This window comes from Chiroxiphia lanceolata, chromosome 1 (assembly GCF_009829145.1).
Source record: "Chiroxiphia lanceolata isolate bChiLan1 chromosome 1, bChiLan1.pri, whole genome shotgun sequence".
Lineage (NCBI taxonomy): Eukaryota > Metazoa > Chordata > Aves > Passeriformes > Pipridae > Chiroxiphia > Chiroxiphia lanceolata.
Genome location: NC_045637.1, coordinates 103,671,923 through 103,693,395, shown reverse-complemented (window position 1 = coordinate 103,693,395; position 21,473 = coordinate 103,671,923). Strand labels below are relative to the sequence as shown.

Genomic DNA, 21,473 nt, shown 5'->3' with positions numbered 1-21,473 from the left:
AAAGTAAAATACAGAGGAACAGTTACTGAAGTACCTGCCTGCTCTGTGCATGATACTTTAATGAACTGTGGCAGATAGTATAATATTTTCTCCACATTATCTTTAATTTTTATTCCCAACTACAATTTTTAAAAACACAGGTAGCCTGAAATACCATTTTCCCTGAAGCCCACTAATCTTTTTTTCCTCTTAAAAGATCTGCTCTCAGTCTGTCCTATTTTATGCATCCATCAGAGTTATGCCACTGAAAAAAATTGCTGTGCCCCTAGCAAGGGTTGCCTAGAGGAACATCTTATGCCTGACATGATGAGCTGAAACAAAGTGTGTCCTCTTCATTTTTCCTGTGAGGCCTTAGAGGAAATCTGCTTACTTTGTGAAGTGAGACGGGTAACAAAATAAGAAGTCTTCTTTCTGAATTATTTCTCAATTAGCATCAGGGCGTGATAAGTGACCAAAGAAAGTGCAGAGGTTATCTATAAATGTATATGCTAGCTGAGGAAGTATGACTGAAAGAATATGTTCTGTTTTTCTGCAATGGCATTTAAAATTGTAAAATATCCCAGTTTGTGCCTCAGAGTTGTTGAGCTGGGGTTGTGATGGAAAATACTGCATTCAAGTGCTTCCTTATTTTTGTAGTGGAACCATGTAATGCTGTGTAAACTTAACTTACTAAGGATTCTTTTTGCTTGTCTTTAAGATTTTCAGTTATTTTGAGCAAGAATTCATAAACAAATAGTTTCATAAAAGCAAATAAATTGATAGAACTGACTCTTGGGGCAACGGAATGAGACAGGCATTTGGTAGAACTTACAAATTTATGAACAATTTTGTTCATATAGCAAAATCTGACATGGGGTTTGCTTTTCATTTCATGACAAGTCTATGACAGAGACCAGGGGAAGCTTGGTTTCTTCCTCTCCTTCAGAGTAAAGCCTAGAGTTGGAGAGGAAGACTCCAGTCTGAAAGTAAAAATTATCTAAAAATTTCTTTCTTTGTCACCTGTGAAAGGTCTGGCTGAAGTTCTACAACTGCTAAAACAGAGACTGGAGTCTGGCAAGCACTACTGTCATAGAATATTCCTTCTGTGACCTTCTGTTTCTCCTTTTCTAGTACTCGCTCATAGAGCCATGCACAACTCAACAGGTGACTGTTTGAATTCAAGACTGACTTGCAGCAAACATTTCTCTTTGATAATGGTGATGCTCTCCAAAGAACAACATTTTAGAGCTTTCACTTTACCTTCTCCTGTAACCCATTCATCTCTTCTGCACACCTTTATGTTTGTATTAAATAAATATAGTTGAGGGGAAAATGGATGATTATACCTTGACTGAATAGTTCTTTCAGTCTTACGTACTTGGCCCTTGGAGTATTCTTTTCCTCTTTGTTCTCATCTTAATTGCTTTGGGTAGGTATATTTTACCTTCAAACTGCTTCTTTTGAAACAAAAAAAATAGATCTACATAATTTGGACTTTTTTTCTTTAAGGAAATCATTCTGCTAGAAAGAATATCCATTTACTTCTCTGAAGTATTTTCCTTTAAACTCCCTGTCCAGCGTCATTAAAGAGCTGTCTGCTCAGACTCTACTGACATGCTAATCATTTTTTAAGGCTGTCTTAACCTTCTGTTTAAAACTCTACTTTATTCGAAGCCCTGATATCTAATTGTATTATATCAAACCCTAAAAAGCTACAGTCCTTAAATTTTAGAGAGATTATTATATCCACGAGATATAAATAAGGAATTTGATTGATATTTTCAGCTTGATTCTCAGTGACACTAAAGTACGTGAAGAACCCTTTAAAAGAATGGGAATAGATGATAACATTATGGGAAAATAACAGCTTGCAATATGGGACTGTTGCACAAGTGTCTTCCTTTGGAGATAAGTTCATATTACACAATCACAGAATCAGTTCCCTATACTGCATGTGTTAGTGTTCAAGCACTTATTTGATTGTGTCAATAGCCCAGTAGGAGTGCAAAGGGATACCCCATAGTCCTGTGTTGTGGTTATGTCTTTGGATGCTTGTGCTTGATCGAGTTATTCCCTCTTAAGCCTCCTTTTATGGTCGCTTATCTCTGTCACACCTTATCTCTGTCAAGCCTGGCTATGTCTCCATCCCTCTTCAAATCTAGTTTAAAGCTCTCTCAATGAGCCCTGCTAACCCCTGAGCTAAGATCCTTTTACCCCTTTGAGACAGGTGGCCTCTCTTTGTTGCCTGCAGGCTCAGTGTCGTATAAACTGAGATACCATCAAAAAACACAAAATACCACTGCTAACACCAGTCTTGAACCCAGATGTTCATCTGCATAGTTTTCCTGTTTCTTACCCTAACATTCTCTGCAACTGGCAGGACAAAAAAACCCACAACTGGTGCTGCAGATCCCTTGACTAGTTGTCCCAGCACCCTGAGGTCCCTCTTACATTTCCACAGGCTTCTTGTCGGGATTTCATTGGTATCCACTTGAAAGGCCAGTAGCAGGTAATAATCAGTGGGCCATACCAGGGTGGGGAATTTTTTGGTGATGTGTCTTTTCCAGACCCAGAGAGGCAACAACCAACCCTAGGGATTGGGTTTGATTGGCAGTGAAATAGTTGTTGCTATTTTGAAGAGTCCATTTCCAAATCCTAGCAAAATACAGAGCTAGAAATTACTTCAAGAGATCCATCCTACTTTCCCTCTACTTTAAGGTGAAGGCAAAGCTATCTGTTCCATTCCTGATACATAACTAAGTTAGCTGGTTCTTAAAAATATTCAAGTGAGAGCTGTATCTGCCGCCCCACCCTGCATCCAGCCTACTCTGTTTTGGGCTAAAATGTGCCCAGCTTGTTTGGTCTTTCTACTGGTCATCTTTTCTTATTGCTCTTATTGGACTCTCTTCAGTTAGTTCTAAAAGTACTGTGGCTGAAGCCAGGCAAGATGCTCTACAGGAGGCTTACTCCATGTGAATAATTCTTTAACTTGCTTCTCATTAAGTTGGCCTATGTGTTGAACGAAAAGCAGGAAAGGGTGATTCAAGACCACCCCCCCCGCCTCCATCTGTTTCCTGTTTTTTCCACTGATGTTTTGACTTGCTTCTGTGCTCAAGTGGTTCACCTATTCCCATCAAGCAAAGGAAGTTCTCACCTTCCTCTCTATAGCACTGCACAGGCTGGCTTAGCAGTGAGACTTTGGGTAATGAGATTAACATACATAAGATGTTTTGTGTCTTCATCTGTGTTTCTGGTGTCATTTTTATGACATTTGGTTAATGTAAATAAATTTCTGTAAAAACTAGCTCAACAAATCTGAATTGCAATTATTTTTGTTTAAAAACAAACCAATCCAAGAAAATCGTTGTTTTTGTAAGTACTTACAAGGAGAAACCATGTTAAAACAAATGCCTTGTAGAGCAGGAGGGATAGGAAGAGTAACCAAAAGGGCAGGATAACTTTCCCTTAGAGAGGCTCATCCTTGGGAGCTGTGAGTGTTGGGGTCAGGAGAAAGGCAAGACTGAAAAAGGAGAGAATCCTTTTCTCTCTCTGACTCTACAGCCCAGGAAGGTTTTTTTCCTTAAACTACAGGGTTTTTTTTGTTAACACCAGTTCCAACTTAGAAATAAGGATTATTGCAAAATTGTTCTTAGTTGCTGAACATTTGCAACTAATCAGAGTTAAAGGTGAGTTACTAATATTTATGGTTTTTTGCTCTGCCTTATTCTGTCTGCCTTGCCTATCCTATTGTTTATTTTCTTGAAGCACTATGAAACACTGTTATCTGCTTCAGAGTTAGGCTTATCTGTACCACACTGCAGCAACTTGTTTCTCAACACTTTCTGGTTAAATCTTAAGGCATCGATGTACCTGAGTGTCACTGGCTTTGGGGTACATGAAGATGAAAATGCATTGAAAACTATCATTGTATTGGCACCTTTAAAAGCAATCATTAATACTTGTGTCTTGGATGCTGTTTTCTATCCTCTACTCAGATTTTGTGGTGTTGAGGTTGTCAGGTTGAAGAAGGGGGCAGTGAGCTCTATAAGAGGAAGGATAATACTATCATGACAAATACTGTCTTTCTGGGGTTCTGTTTAGTACTTCAGTATTTCAGACTTACTGTATGACACAAGTTGATTTGCCTACAGTCACTGAGAACATCACTTTCACTACCCTTCCTGTTTTTTTCTGTGAACTCCATAAAATATAAGAGCAGCAGTGAAAATGGAAAATGGTAGCATTTTCTACGTATTAAACATACATGAGGTGAACTCAGGTGTTGCATGAAAATACAGCTGCTACTATATAATTCTTCTCTGAGCTGGACGTGAATGGAGGCAGCTTCGAGAAGCTCTACACGTGTTTGAAAATTAGGAACAAATTTTGTAAACATTTCCAGTTGATGTAAACATTTCCAGCTTCTAAATTTCAAGTACAGACCTCAAAAAAATCTTTTTACAAGCAGTTTATATCTTTGACATCCCTGGCCAGATGCAATTTCACTTGGGCTTTAGATTGCCTGACTTCATCCATCCCCAAGCAGAGCTCCATTCACTCCAGCTGCCCTCTCACATAAAGGGCAACACTTCTTTCTCACCTTCCCATCCTGTCCTTCCTGAAGAGCCTGCATCCCCCCATTGCAACACCTAGTCCATTTCTTTCCACAATCACTACAAGCTAGTAGTTCTGCAACTGCACAAAGATCTAACTCATCATGTTTCCCCCATCCCATGCTACATGCATTTCCCATGGTTTTATTTTGCCTGAAAGTTTGAAAATTAAGCAATAGGTTTAACCTCTGAATAGGAAGACTAAGCTAGTGTAACTTTGTAACTTCCACAAGGAAAAAGTAGTCATGCAGTAGCTTATATGAAAGGTGGAAAAATAACTCATAGTGGAGTTTGTCTGTATACTTGGATGGCTTCATGAGTGCATTTTAGCAATTAGTCAGGGTTAGTAGTGCATTGGCTACTTCATTTGGCTATTTATATTTTGTACTGGATTTGTCTTATCTGAGAACAAGTGTCTCCATTGTCAAGGTAATCCAAAAAAAAACCCAAAAAACCACACCAAAAATAAAACCAAAAAAATCCAGCCTGGCATCAGCTAGCAAAACCCATCTGTAAAATGAGATCTTCTGTCTTGTTTCCTGAATAACCTTCTACTCATGGAAAAATGGGTCCCTAAGAGGATTATTAGAGTGAGAAATTCATATATACTTCACTGTGTTCCATATTGGATTAGAAATAGGGTACTTATGAAGGTAATTAGCCATTGATGTAGCTTAATGTAGAGTTGAGAGGAATTCTTTGCTTGAACTCTTCAGATTAAACTGGGTATTGTTTTTAAGCTATCTTATATTCAGGCAAAATTTAGGGCACTGATGCAGAAAACATTGAATGAGATTTTCTGAATATAGAGTTGTATTAGAAGAGTACAATGGTCTTTTCTTGTCTTTAAAATCTATTCATTGTATGTGAGGATGTGAGATAGTTATACATGTGAAGTTTGTGCTTTATTTGTGTTGATATAAGGATATGTTTCAGTAATGTTTGAAAAAATATTTAGCTTCTGAAACTGTGAGGTCAAAGCACCCTTGCTGCTTAGTGATGAAGGATTCTTTGAATTAAGGGATTACAGTCCAAAAACCAGGAAAGCTGAAAGCTCAAGCAGTGCTTTATTTGTCAAATGGTTTAAGAAGATCTTTTATATCAGACATCTTTGCCTGACCTGCAAACTATAGCAGCCTTTAAAGATCAAAATTAGGATCTTGAGTTTATCCTAATAAATTATGCAGGAGTGTTCAGAAAAAACATCCCTATCCACAGCTTCCTGCTTTAGGTAATACCTGACTTGGGACTCATGTTTAAATCTTTAGAAAACAGCCAGGCCCTTATTTTGTTTTCAGTTTGCTCAAAGTCATCCAGTGAGTTATGAAATCATCTCAGATTCTCAGTTAGTCATCTTTAAGATGCAGACAAATAGTTCTTAAGAAGGGCTAAAATGCTGTCATCATTCATGTGATCTAATCAGAATTTCTGATATTTCTTTGTTAAAAGATGAGCCTACCAAAGAGCCAGGTATCATTCCTCGTGAGATCAGTATTTAATAAGGAATAGTAGGTGGAAGCAGACTTTATCTCCATGAGCACTCCAGGGATCTGCACACTTTGGCATAAATCCACTGATATTTTTTCTCTTTTCGGATACCTCAAGACATTCAAAGATGGCGTCAGAACCTTGTTGTTTCAGCCACATCAACTAACATTAAATGCGAGACACTGCTTTTCTGGAATTATTCTAGTCTTGTTAAGGACTAGAGGGGAAGGACCAGGACAAAGTCTGGGGAGATGGAGTGATGAGCAAACACAAAACAGATGGACAGTTCAACTTCACAAACCAGTGTCTTGGCTGCCAGTGAGGTACTTTGGCCATGAACCTGCACTATCCTAGTAAGAGCACAGTAAGCCAAGTTTAAATCGCCAACCACTAAGGGTCACAATTTGTCCAGAAAAAAGTTCTAGAAAAAAACAGGGAATAAAGGGGCTGAAGAAAGGAAAATATAGAGACACTTTCAATTAATCCCAAGTCTTTCAATCAGAGAGTTTGTAGTACTTCAGCTTCTTCTTCAAATAGCTGTATCTGTGCCCCTAGTGTACTGTAAGCAGAGGAATGTCATTGCCATCTGGGTGATTTCTGACTTTATGACATGGTAAAAATCATTTATGGCTGCCCCAATGCTAGAATTTAGGACTTTGCAGTGATAAAATATCCTTGCACTGAGTCACATCTGGAGCAAGCAGCTTGGAAAGGACTCCTGAGCTGGCCAAAGAGCACTCAGCACTTTACAGTGGTTTGATTTGCTGTGCCTAAGGAGTACTTCTCCAGATCCAGGAAAAGCTGGCTCTGTGTGTAGTGTTAGGGTGAAATGTATGGCTTTGTTTCTTTTGCATCCCTGAATATCAATAGAAGTTCGGGATTAAGCAGTCAATGCTTGCTTTTATGGAGCAATGCTTTTTACAGGTGTTTAGGGCAGGCTGGGCAGTGGGAGTTTTCCTGTGCTTGAAACAAAGCAAAACTAGAAGGTTCTTACAAGCCTCAAACCAGGCTGCAATAGTACTTATCTTTTAAAATTTAAAATACAACGTTTTTATTGAACATGGCAAGAATGATCTTAGGTTTGAAAGAAGCTCTGTTAAGACTGAGAAGAATACCAAGAGCAGTGTTCAATCAGGGAGCATAGAAATCCATGTGCTATCAATGCCTTTAAATGAATGTATGTTAATAAATGACATTGAAGTTGACTAATCTGCACTGATGCACTTCAGAGATTTAGGGAGGGATTACTAGTGCTATAGCATCCATTCACTTTTTCATTTTTTTGTTGTCTTTTTTTTCGTAGCCTAGAAAATTCCAGGAAAGACCAGTTATAGTCCCTTCCAGGTGACTTCAAATCACAGAATATTACATAATTAATGGGATTGAACACAAAAAATACCCACAGATAAATTATTCAGATTAGTTTTTGCTGTCTCTAAAATGCTCTTTCAGTAAACTTATTAGTGATTGTTGGAGCATAAACATATTCTGGGTGTTTATTGCTTGGTTTTCTTTCCTATTCTCTTTCTTCAGTAGACTCTACTCTCTTTTTATGAATATGTGAAAGGCAGAAGTTCTGACTTTTAACAATTTGCATTCAAATGGGCACCATTATTTTGAGAACAGATGATTGTATACTTCAAATCTGTTAAAATTTAGTGTTAGTGAAGCCAGAAGCTTGCAAATGGGGGGACTTTATGCATTGTAGAATATAATGAGAAGTGAAACTTTAGAATATAAATCCATTCATCTTTAAACTGTTTTTCCTAGTTGTTCTACTAAGATTTGTTTTTAAATGTAATTGTATTCCAAGAGTGTTTCCATTTTACAAATGGACTCTTTCAGCTTTTCATTTAAAAATGTTTTGTGCTACTGTTGTTTTCACAGAAAATACTATCAAGAACAAGGAACTGTGTTCTCAGACTATGACCAAGGCTGTTTATTACAGTTGATAAATGAGAATATTTAATAAATTCACTGTTTAGGGTCAAGAGATGTTTGTCTCTTGACAAGGACAAACCATAGAGCAAGTTTTTTTTTTTCTTTTTGCAGAACCAGTTGCAAAGCCATCTATATGAAAGGCTAAACATCAATTAATCATTGGTTGACTGAAAGTTGGACTAGGTAAGGTTGCCAGGCAGCTCTACAAATTCAATAATTTAAGACACAAGGGTTATCCTTGTTAAAAATTTAGAGCTCTGAGACATCATAGAACAAGTTTTGTTCTGCTAACAGAAATAATTTGCTCAAGCATGTAGATAATGTGTACGGTGGTACCTCCAAAGCTGCTCTTGGATATGTTTATATTCAGAGAAACTCAGATCTTCTCCTTCAACTCATAGTTCATACAAAAATCACACTCCTGGGTGTGCACACTCCTCTGCAACCACCATACTACCTGCCTTAATTTTTGAGCTTTATTTTTGCAAAATTGGAGAGAAAAACTCTTGTAAAGTCTTAGTTGTATTAAAAAAAAAAAAAAAAGAGAGAAATAATTCGCTGTCTCTGTCTTGCATGCAGACTTTTTTAAAAAGAATTTTAGTCAATATATCTGATAACCATAGTGAATGTCAATTGCAGAGAAATGTAGAGAGTTCTGATTTTTAGAGCAAGGGAAGAAAGATCTGTTTTGGATAACAAGTGAAAACATATCAGGCATTAATATTAAAAGACAGTCAAAAGGCAGTTGGAAATGATACAAGCTGTATGGGAATATCTTGCCTATTGATGCCAAATAATTAAGCAGAATGATGTCTGATCATATGGCAGGTAGATCGGACCCAAGATTACAGAGCGTCTTAAAATAAATGGAAATGCATAAACGTCCACTGGGGTTGTCTCATGATAATGCTTTACCTGTGTGGGATATTCCATACACGCAAGTCTAGAGTCTATTTGCAAACTGGTTTTGGTGTCTCTGCAGAACCCTGGATCAGTATCAGCACATCATTTAGCTCTGGCTCATTAACTCAACTATGAAATAGGGAGTGTTTTGGCTGAAACATGCACTAAAGCAGTAAGATAGTTTCTGATACCAGAGTGCGTATGTTCTGTATGCTCTGGGCAATGCCTTTACTTGCAAATAATTTCCATTTTGCTTATCTCTTTGTAAGCACTTGTGTACGTACCAGCACCTCAAGAACAGATTAGCACTGCAAGGATATGACTAGAAGAGTGAACTTTAGAGAGATGAGAGAAGAGAGCAGTAGATAAAGGGCTAGATGACAGCTTCAGAATACCACCAAAATACCTGTATGCTGTGAGATAATCTGATCATGAACACATTCAGAATAAACATACATCTGTCCTGCAATAGTTCTTTTTGGCTCAAATAGGGGGATATGCATGTAATGCATAAAGAAAGTACTGAAATGTGCTAAGGAAGAGAAGCATTCAAGTAAGAAGCTCACAGCTTTTATTGGCTGTGGAGCAGAGTCCTTGTTTATTCCTCTGAATAAACTGACTACAAATTAAGAAGGGTCAAACAAATAATACTTGAGAATGAATACAGCTGAACATGGTTGAAATCTATGTTCCATTCTAGAGAGAGAAAAAACAAACCAAAACTGACCAGTGACTGTCTCTGTCACTATCTCTGTCACTCTCTCTGGGCATACAACATGGAGATCCTGCCAGAAATTAGGTTGTGATTTTCTTCAGGATTTTGAAATGCACGTGGTGAATGAGGGGAACTGAGATTCTGTGGAAGCTTGTCAGAGCTTTTAACACAAGCTAAAAGCTATGTTTTATTTTCGTTTTCTTCTTAGTGTTACTTAGGGATTTTTTCTTTATTGTCACAACATGGAAATGCGTGGGGCCTGTGCTTGCTGAATAGGGACCCAGATCACCTTTTGTACAAATTCAGGATCTTCTGTTGACTTGGTTGGGATGATATGAAGCTCTAGATGTCTAAGCAATTACATCCTCCCCGTGCATTGCCCTGAATTCTTGCACTGTGTTTGCAAACAAGGAAACTGCCATGACTGGATCTCATGTTTTCAGCAACCTGATATTGTTTCAACAGCCTATGAAATGGATGGAGCAAGAACAAGATTCTTACTGCTACTTTGTCAGTAACCAGGTCTTCCAGAGACTGGGACATAATGCATTTTTATGCCTTGTGCTTTCAAAAAAATCTTCAAACAAACAAAAAACATTTTAGCTGTGTAAATATTGTTTGGGCATCTGTTACTCTGATTTGAGCATTGGCAATAGTTGGAAATTACTACTGCTTATTGTATTTGGAATAACTTTGCAGTGCCTACACAGTGATCAAAATATTTAGAATAGTAGCAGTAACACCAGGCATGAAATTCATCTTGTAGCAATAAATTATTTTTGGTCTACTAGCTCTTGAGGGATATCCCACCTACACAAACCGCTTGACTCTTAAATTCTCTGGCTTTCCCTGGTGGTTAAGAAACTCCAGCTGGAACAAGTTTCTTTCTTTTGAAATTAAGCTGAGTGGGCAATTGAAGGTATTCACATCACATGACTGAATGTGTAGATAAGATGTTTTGCATCAGACAGAGTACATGTGTTTGCAGTTTGCTCTTTATTTTCTTCGGTGTGTTTTTGAGTGCTATGATCTCCGTGTAAAAGGTGTCTGGCACATATATAAAAAAAGAATAGAAGCAATAAATAATCATGTAACTGTTCCCTTTCATTTATTCATTATAAGCATTGTGCATAAGTAAGAGTCTAGGTGAAAGCAATATTAGGGATTTGCAGCTTAAGACTGGATTAACTCATTAGTGTGGCGAGACCTAATAGGATGCCAGTAAAGAAAATTGATAAGGATCAGTGGGTTAGGAAAGGTATATTTTTAGAGTGCTTGGTGTATGAAACAGACACAGGGGATAGCAATGGCAGCACCTTTGTACTTCCCCTTTTTCTTCAGCATAAAAGAGAGACTGATATGTGGGTGTAGCTCAAAATATTTATTATGAGGCTAGTAGGATTTTTAGATTGCCTTTTGTTCTTTGGTGTTTTTATAAGCATGTGAGTGGGTAGTAGAGCGGTTAATTGATTGATTGTTTGATTGTTTCTGCAATTGGTGTGTGTTACAAGTCCAGTGACCTTGTTCAGAGTGCCGGGCATCCAGCTGTGGGCCAGAGAGCAGTGCCTTTCGTTGTCATCCCCTCTGTGCAGTAGTGAAGTCACTCTGCAAGAGCTTGGAATCGTAGAGTCTTTACGCGCTGATGCAACAGAACTCTGAATATCTCTGTTTCTTTGTCAGCAGGGTTTTTGCCTTGGTCTTTGGAGGATCTAAACAGGTTGGGCATGGACATAATCTAAAAAAGGCAAAAAATTTGAGGGGAGGAAAAGGTGGAAAGGGAATGAAACTGTTTTTGATACTAAAGATGAAAAGGAAAAAAGTCTCTTGAATAAATCTAGCTAATAACTCCAGTGGAGCAACTGTTATTCTGTATCAAGAAAGAAAGAAAGGAAGGCTTTATGGTAGTAAAGAAAAAAATGTTCTTTTCCTCTGCCAGTTCCAGCAGTACCTGTGGGAGAATTGATGTTTTCTAATTCTATAAGCTGCAGCAGGCATGTTAAATAGTGGTGACAGATCAGATTGGAATCTTGCACATGAAGGTTTTTGAGTGGTGAAAGACGGACTGTCCCAAAAAGACACCTGAAAAAGAGTCAGTAAAGAATTCAGTGCCTTTTTTTTCTTTTTTTTTTGCTAAACCATCATCTGAGGGCTTTGACAACAAATACGTGTAATTAAGGAAGTGACAGATGTGGATGTCAATATCTCTACTTTCTAATGCTTTCAATTGCAGGAAGAAAGAAAGCTGTACATAAGGTGATTTTGGGATGGTTTGTACAGGAGAGAATCATGTGAGGAGATTGATGGGGTTTTTAGCTCTCAGAGGGAATTCTCAAGATGGTGAAGAATCCATTTTGAAGAGTTAACATTGCTAGCAAGTGAGTTACTGAACCAGCGCCCACTCTGCAAGCACCAGTCTGCTCTGATTGGCGTCAAGGGGCCAACATTGATCCATCGTTCGAAGCTTTGCAACAAAGCAATGAAAGTGACTGCATGAGCTGTGGTTCTGCCTCTCATCTTGTGAAAAGGTTATTGCTCTCCGATTTCCTTTCAGAATCAAAGTGTTTCAGAGTGAACAGCAATTTCTGACAAAGACAGGAGCTGGAACTGCGCTACACTGTCATTTGGCTTGGCGGGATACTTAAACTTCTACTGGCTTAAACAAATAGGAATTTAAGGACAAATCCCTCCTCATTTGCTTACTCCCACTTCTCTGCCCCACAGTAAAAGTAATAGGGGAGAGCATTCATGATCATGTTTACTGTAATGAGCCTCTCCTCTAGGGAAACTCTTGTGACATCTTTTAATGTTAATTTAGTATTGATTTATGGTTCTAATTGATATGCTCTTGCTTTTGTTCATTAAGTGACCACATGCAGGGTTCTCGTATTTTGTGTGTTCCCTGTAAGAACCTGTGCACTTCATTAAATCTCAGCATTAAAGGAAGTGTTTCCAGGCAGAGCAATATTCTAACAGCACGTTGCAAGTGCGCAGGAGGGTCCCAAGGTCACAAACTCCTTTCAGAGGTTAATTAAGTCTGAAAGAAAGGTATTCTGTTGTAATTAAATAGTAATGAATGAGAGGCTAGTAATATTTGGTGTATAATGCAGTAGCATGAGGCAAAGCCAAAATAATCTGCAAATTTATTGTTTTATTTCATATTCTATCATAAAATACCCTTGGGTGTCAGTGTAATTTTTATTCTCCAACTTGCCTATGACAGAACAGGGATTAAGTGGTCAGTACTGTCATGCATATATGTGATCATAATACACCTCAGGAGTGATTTCAAAAACTCTAATAGCATTCCAAATATGCTGCAGAGGGCTTTCATCAGGAGGGTAATGCCTTCCCCATTCCGCAGGATCGCATTTTTATTTAGAAGGGAAAGTGCTTTCTTTGCCACATTCACACTGGAAAAGCCACGGCAAGTTTTGACTTCTTTTAGTAGAGCCAGCAGAAATACAATCATGTTCATGACCCTGTTTAAGAGCTCATCAAAATTTCCCTTTCAGTTCTTGTGCTTCTGGGGTTTAATGTTTCAGCCTGTTCAAGTATATTTGGCAGGGTCTTGGCTCAGGACCACAGGCAAATTGTCAATCCAATGTAGATTTTTCTTTATTCTTTTTCCCAACCTTCTTTGTAAATTAGCTGATTTAGACATTCATACCCTGGGTTTCTCCCCTCCGTTATCTCTGAAGAGAGAATTATTTTAATCTGTAAACATATTATAGGAATCTAGAGGCCAAAAGCATGGGTTATACTAGCAGGTTGTAGCTTTAATTCCTTACTTCTGTGTTTTAAAAGCAATTTTAATTATTTTTTTTTCTCATCTGAAAGCTGCATTTGTAAACTATTTTCCCCACATTGTAAAAGAAAGAAATGGGGAACACTGCTCATATCTACTCATTCTTGGGGTAGACAAAGCATAGGCATGAATCTAGGAACCTGCATTTTGCGAAATTCTGTAAAAGTTGAGAATTCTTCTACTTTACATGAGCTCTTCCATGTACCAACATCAGCCAGCAGTACAACTGAAAAGAAATTGCCCTTTGATTCCACAGCCTGGCCTCTGGAAATGCTGCAGCCTCCCCTTCTCAGGCCTTGGACCTGGCTGTGACCCCAGTGGCTCTGACAGGGGAGTTTGTGTTCACCACCTCCCTCTCTATCATGGCCCTAGGCAAAGGACATGGTGTTTTATGGAGTTAGAGAGCCACATCGCCTGAAACATTTTTAGGATCCCTAAAACTGTTGCAGTGTGAACTGCACCTGAGGTTCATCGCTACTTGGAGAGAGTGGGTGTGCTGCACCTTCTAGAGTGCATGAAGCTGAATTTAAAGGTGGAAATGGTCCAAAATCTTGGTGCCTTTTTATCTGTCTGTCAGTCCAAATTCCAGTTTGTTACTAGCTGTCTAGCTGTAACTGGCTGGTGCAGGCTTGTTTTGCATCAGAACTTACCAGGTATTTAACAGTCTAGGATTTAGGCAATGGCTTTGCTTATAATGAAATAGAGTTCTCTCTTAATCTTCAGGAGGACTTTATCTCCAAGGACAATTACAAAAGTAACCTCGGTGACAGTTTTTCTGCCATTGCAATAAAATATGGGTCTCTTACCTCATTATCAGACAGATAGGTTTAAACCTCCTAACTTTATATATTTTTCAAAAACTTATCCACCTATGAATTAATATCCTACTGGTATTAAAATGTGTTGAAAAAATTATCTAGTAGTAAATTTTACACTGAAGGAATAGGCCACACTGTCATTCAGAATCTTGCTCTTCTATTGAATGACATCTCTAATGATGGCTACATGTCATGTCACCTGTGGTGATTTTCATGCTACTCCCAGAGCACCTCACTATACACTGATTCAGTGTGTCTGATTCACAGCTCATCTGTGCCTAGTCTTTTCCAAAGCATTTCCAATGCTGCATCCGTTCAGAGTTCTCCTCTCCCTTCTTTGTAGTGTACGTGGTGCAGATGGTAGCAGGAGTATTAGACCACTGAATTCTTCCCTGAGGAGCAACTACTATCACTGTATGTAATGGGAGTAGCTTTTAGTAAGAGCTCATCATTGCATTTGTATTATTTATGGGTAGATCTGTGTCCTTAAGATCTATTTCTCATCCTATAAGAAAAGTTAATTAGTGTGTTGAAATTTAATAAAAGATTAAGTCAAAATGATAATGACAATAATAGAACTTAGTAGAAAAGTAGTTAAGGGGGTTTTAATCATAATAAATTGTGAAGTTCATATGGGGGTATTGTTAATTTTTTTTTTAATAATAAGCAGGGCACCAACAGCACCAGAGTTTACATTAAATTTCTTTTCAGCTACTCTACTTGATAGAAAATTACTTGTACAGAGGCCAAGACAGGGCTTTTTTGGACTATGTGTTACTTATTGACAATTAGGTGTTTTTTGTCTGAGAGTGGTTTTATCCCTCACAGGCAAAAAGAGGGAAAGGAGGAGGACAGGGGAGGGGAGAGATTGAGAACAGAAAACTCTGTAATATCATGTGTACTTTTGTAATGTTTCTAATGCCTCAGTCGTGTGTGCAGGTTTTTTCTGTGATTGCCATTTATAAATAAGCACAAATCTATACATTGACCTGCCTGGATTTGATATCTGTCAGGTAGGTAGTTATCTAAATGCTATCATTTGTGCTCTAATTGGAGGTAGACTAAATGATACAGGTACAACAGGAGGACTAGCTCAGGTTCTCTTCAAACCTTCCCTCCACAGTATGATTTCCTTGCTTTTGATAGACCATTAATGACAGCCAACTTAAGTCATAGGCAGGAGGAGTTTGGTGGGTGGGTCCCAGCTACAGTCTGGGTATTGAAAGCTTAAAGCAGTAGTAACACATACCTACTTGCTCTACTGAAAATACACTGTAGCACCTCAGTCTGACTAATAGATCGGGACGGAGGGGGCTGGGAGGGTGTGTGCAGAGAAGATGGACAGACATACACATTTGTTTCTTAAACACAGTTAAGACTCTTGATGCCTTAAGCCCCTAATGGTTTTTTATTTTTCTAATATTGGTAAGCCTTATAAGTTTTATAAGTAGATTCTAAAAGCAGTAACCCTCCCCCCTTTGTCCCTTGTCCCTTATCCCTTTCCCTCTAGCACCCTTGTTTATGCATTCCTTAACCCTCTTACCCCATTCTATGCTCCCCATATCAATCCTACTTTTGAATACAGCAGAAATGTTTATTCTTTTGTCAATTCAAGGCCTAGATGGTTGACAGAACAGCATATCAAGGCCTAAACCACAGAATACGGTCAAGAATTAGGTAACTATGTACCCTTTGTGCTCTGATGATGGTGAAGGTGATGAAGTAGGTGGTCCCGAAATGCACCCCAGACCTATTTTCAGGGGGTGGACCCCGGGGCGGACCAGAGTAAAGGCCACAGGATGGACACATCTGAGATTGGATGGATGGTATTATAAAATGTAACCTCTCGGGCACAGGGGCGCGCGTCGTATACCATCTACTGCCTTGGCAAATAAACCCTTTCTTATCTCACCCCTAATTAACTGCTCTGGAGATTTTTTCAGCACCTAAATCCCACAGCAACACTCTCAACCATGAAGCTGGCATTGTTCTGGAAACAAGTGCAGCAGCACAGCAAGTGCTGCCATCACAACTACTCTACTACCAGTCTCTGAGCTGTTTTAAAGCTAGATCAGATTTATATACACTTCAGTCAGCCAAGTTCTCAGTGTGGCCTTGAAGACCCTTCACAGTGCCCTTTTCGTTTCTCTTGGTCATGCTTGCATCTTTTTGGGGGTGGGGGTGGGTTGGGTTTTATTGTGATTTGGTTTTTTGTTGTTGTTTTTATTCCTAGCAAGGATCATGTGCTCATTTTAAATGTAGTAAAATATAACAACTTAATTTTATTTCCTCTTCTGATCTACCAAGTCTGAATGTAAGCATGAATTTGCTTCTGAGCTTCAGTTTTGCATTGAACTCCTTGTGGGTTCTGACTCACCAGCTGAGTTGCGTGTAGCTGTGCTAGTTACAGATGGAGCTGATACAGAGCTTCCCTCTCCCTGGAGGGGAGAGATGCTGGTTAAATAGGCCAGCAAGGCTGTATGTGTCTGGATTTGAAGGGCTGGGACCTAGTAAGGATTTTAGCACATGCATGCAGATTCCTGGTGTGCTTATTAGTGATATATATATATAGTTGAGACTTCACAGTGGTAGAAGTCTACTAATGTGATCTGAAGGAAGTATTACTTGCAGATCTTGACCTCTTGCAGAAATTTGCTGCCTTGATGTATTTATTATCCTTGGACTTTTTCAAGGCCAGGTTGGATGGGGCTTTGAGCAACCTGATCTAATGGAAGGTGTCGCTTCCCATGGCATGGGGCTTAGAACTAGATGATCACTCCTGTGATTATGAAAGCCATTGTATGTTGTGCTTAGGATCAGTGTTTCCGTAGTAAGATTAGTTTAATAAGCAGCAGGTGAAATTTGTGTTGGTCAAATGAGTGCAGTGTGTCCTTGGTAGCCACTACACAGGTGTGGGATGATGTCTGAGAGGAGATGGCCTGCTTCATGTTTTTAATATTTATCAGCTGTGGGCTAAATTGTGAAATAATTAATATAAACTATATCCTTAGCTCCTGTAAATTATCTTAGCTTGATTAGCTACTGGTGAGTTATTCCAGCCTTGGACAGTAGCTGAAGATGGGAAAAAGTTATACCTTCTGTGTATCTCTGTGGCAGCTGGTGCTTTCAGGGAGTCAAGGAAACTCTGAGAAACAAGAAGGACTTCAGGATTTGACATGGTACTTTGGCCAGTGCAAAACTTAGGTTCTTTCCCTCTAATGAATATTTCCCACCTTTACACTAGATACCATGGCTATGTAATTGCTCTCTCCCTTTTTTAGGTAAGCCATCCAGGGACATGCAGGAAGCTTCCCTATGGTGGTAATGACTAACTTCTAAAAAGGCCTTTCTTTTGGAAGGCATTGGAAGCTGTGCTGACTGCCAGGAGGAGGAACCTGACTGCAACTAACCTAAAGGAGAATGTTAACAGCTAAAATAGCATGTCTGGAGTCTTTTGGAAAGCAGACAGCTCATATAGTGGCCAGGGTGAAACTGCAGCAGGTTTTTTACATTACTAGGTTTCATTACATGTAGGTTTGTTTACTAATGAACAGTGGAAAGAAATAAAAATTTAGATCTGGCAAGCCCCTTTCAACCAACCATTCTTTTGCATCTGTTAAGGTGCAGAGCATAGGTATGAACTTACCTCTTTAGTAGAGCAGTTTAAGCGTTTTACGGAAGAAAATGTCAAGAGAGCTGATTTTTCATTAGATGAACACATTTTGTCAGTTCCTCATTCTTTATCCCTTAAAAATGTAGAACAAATAAAACCTCGTTAGAAAAACTATTTCAATTAAGTACATCAGGCTGTGATCAGAAGGTAGATTTATTGATACATGAGAGTAGCAGCTTTATTTTGTTTCTTAATTTCATCCATATGTCAGGTAACTATAAAAGGTGGGTTTATTCTTTAATTAGAGCTTTATCAGAGGCATTTTAATTGCATCTGTGCTCATGAAAATGGTCTTTGAAGTATTTCTAATCTTACTTGTAAAAGAGGGAACTGTTTGTGTGTATTCATACCTTCTGACTTAGTTAACTAAAATATGGCCCTGGTACTTTGTAGAGTTGGTGACACAGTAAGAAAGGTTAAAAAAGGATTAAAGTGAGTAGGATCTCTGCCAGCTGCAGGAGCCTTACCCAGCTGTGATGCTCCAGCCCACTGAAGACAGGGACATTAGTACATTAAATAGTTTTCCACAAGTTCCTTCAGAGTTCAAGGCCTACCTTTCACCTTTCCAATCAGTAGGAACCTTAAAAGAATTTCTATTAAACTTTGCAATACATTGTTGTCTAAATCACAAGTTTCAGAAAATTAAATAGGGTCATCCATTGTACAGCTAAACTGTGGAGAAATGGGAGTATACCTCCTTCAGTTTATCTGATGAAAATGAGGATGCTTTTCGGTAAGGGTTACTCAGCATCAAATAGAGCCCAGCTCTCATTTTGTATGCACATTTATCTTCTTCTCTCTCTCTCTAATTATTGCTGCTGTACAGTGCTGGGCAAGAGGTGCAGGCACCTTTTGAAATGCTAATGCTCCAGTGGAATATCCTGGTTCTCTGTCAGCACCAGAGAAGCTACAGCAGAGGTCAGCAGCAAAAGGTTTAATAAAACTTCTGCCTCCCAGTGACTTACCTGATTTCTGCCATACAGAGACAACAGACTTCAAACAGCTGTCCACTGTTGTGTGTCTTGTCTCCATTCTTTGCCTCATGGGCTCACATTCCCTAAAAACATTGAGTAATACGTTCTGTCCCTCTGTGTAGTCCAAGTGTTTTCAGGATTGTCAATACATTGTTTCTCTGCAAAATGTTATGTACCTTATCAGTGTAAGGGCTCAGAACCTAAAGAAATTATATTAATGTATTTAAGGTACTCAAGCACATCTTCACCAAAAATAAAAAAAGAGTCAGAAGTTTGCTCAGTGACTACAGGCAATCACAGTCCAGGATAGGAAACATTGTGTGGAATCAACTTTGCCTTTCAGAAGTTGTGTTTTAATCAGATGTTCTGGTTTCCTCCTTAAGACTTTTTGTCTTCTGCATAGGTGTTTTTTTAATAAATTTTTGTATGGAAATTCACTTTTTAAGGCTGATCTTCCTCCTTATTGATAAGCGCAGAGATGTCTCTTTTCTGGCAATGAAACAAAAATTCAATCTATAAAATGTAGGTGGAAATCAGAGAAGAAAAAGCAGGCCCAAACAGGAGAAGCATAATTAAAACTTTTGAAAATCTACAGATTTCTCCTTGCCTGCTTGGAACAGATTGCTCAGTAAGGCGATAAATCTCTTCTCGTTGCACTCACAAGTCATCATGTAGAAAAGACTAAAGGATTTCTTATGCAAGCTACTTACTGCAGTTTCAAGCCTTGAAGAAGCAAAGGGCTTCTTCAAACTCAACCTACCCTGCACAGGTCTTCTTCTCTGGTTTTGGAAGTATGTGAACAGATGCTAAACTCAGGACAGGAGGTACTTAACGTACTCAGGAGAGAGTAAATAAATTAAGGGAAGCGAGGAAATCCCAGTGAACATCTTTCACGCATAACTGCTTACTGTTTGATTGTGCTTGACTTTTAAGTGTTCTAGTGGTGTGAAAGTTCACAGAAAGGACATTTAGAGTTTAAATACTAGTAATCAAAACTGATTTTTAAAAGTGTATAATGAGTTTGCAAGCCATACTGGAGGCTTTGTTAGTAACTGTCTGATTAGGTGGAAAAATATAATCTGCCTGTTTCTAACTCTTCTGGGAAAGAAGAGAAATTGTCTTGTCTTGGAAAAGTTTGTTCTCACCTTGGAGCAGCAAAATCCAACTTTGGTGGCATTCCATAAAGAAGCCCTGAGCCAGCTATGGCTTCTAGTTCCACCTTTTTGAGACTATTTTCTAAATCTCAGTTTGTGTCGTTTGTGACTGTTTTGACCTAAGTTTACCGCATTTTATATCCCATCCTATTGACTCTTCACATGCAGTATAAAATGTTAATAAACAATGTCCCTTCCTCTAATGTAATGGCTGATTTTTCTCAATTTTCTGACCAAATTCTGCCATCTGTTACTTTGACATGAAAACAGGAAAAACAGTTTTGGGTGTCTCTTCAGCCTCTATCTTCACAGTGAGTCAGATGTTCTCATTTGTCAGAGGTTACAGTGCTCATCTTCTCCCCTTTCCTCTGGCCTTAGGTCCTAGAAGACTAGACTCTGGCACTTGCAGAAGTGTTCTTATGCTTTCCCAACCTTTCAAAATCATGTGCTCATGACTGACTCATGCTGAGGTACTGGAACTTGTTCTCCTACTGAGTTGATATGCTTGTCCTGAGCCTGCTACCCTGTGCAGGATGAAAACTCACAGCTCGACTTTCTTTTTCTGAATTCCTTTTGATAAGGATCCAACAGCAAAACACAGTGCTTGAGCCTGTGCAATGCTGAGTTGTGCTGAATAGCTTCAGCTTTAATTGGCTCTAAGATCATACACTGCAGACATGTATCCTTTATTTTAAGCAACGCTTCAGCCTGTGAGTAATAAAAACAAAGGCACAGGTACTTAGCAGCAGTCTCTGGGCGTTGCTTGTCCTGTGCACACTGGGTTTTTCATGAAGTATGTGTATTTACCTGAACACAGGAGGATGTTCAGCACCGTGGAAAACAAGTGAAAAGTTCTTAAATCTTGGAGTATGACTTTATTTTGTACTGTATCGATTGTAACTGGAGAAAAGTTTCAAATATTGACTATTAAAAAGAAAAATGCAGCAGTTGTAGCTATCATTAATGCTCATCTTTGTCACTGAGGGATAGGGTTTTGAGGCAGGGTGTAAGCGGCTTGTTATTTGTAATGATATTTGGAGAGAGTTGGTGTCTACTGCAGAAGATGTCCCCCTGATGTGTGCTTTGCATAGCAGTTTGAGCTGAAGGTAATATGTTCTCCAATTTATTTCAGATATTTTTTTATTATTTGCAAGGTGACACTGCATACCAGGCAAGCATAAATGAATGCATTACTGCCTTCATATCTTCACACACTTTTATCTTTTTCTTTAAATCATAGGGTTTGCAAATGAAATAATATTTATATGCTCTTTAATACTAAGCTCTTTAAAAAGTAAGGAAAAAAGAGGTTGTTCTTCAAGGTTGCCAAATAATCCAAGTACTTTTAACCACAGAACTGTCTGACTGTAATACACAGATTTGCTAATAGTCTGTGGAAAGAATTCTGGT

The 21,473-nt window shown here is 38.7% G+C and overlaps 1 protein-coding gene across 8 annotated transcripts in view; it reads left to right on the top strand.

The window, feature by feature from the left end:
• The window catches only part of TPK1 (thiamin pyrophosphokinase 1), a 300,163-nt gene that overhangs the window by 113,902 nt on the left and 164,788 nt on the right, over positions 1-21,473 (top strand). The gene's annotated exons all lie outside the window — the stretch shown is intronic.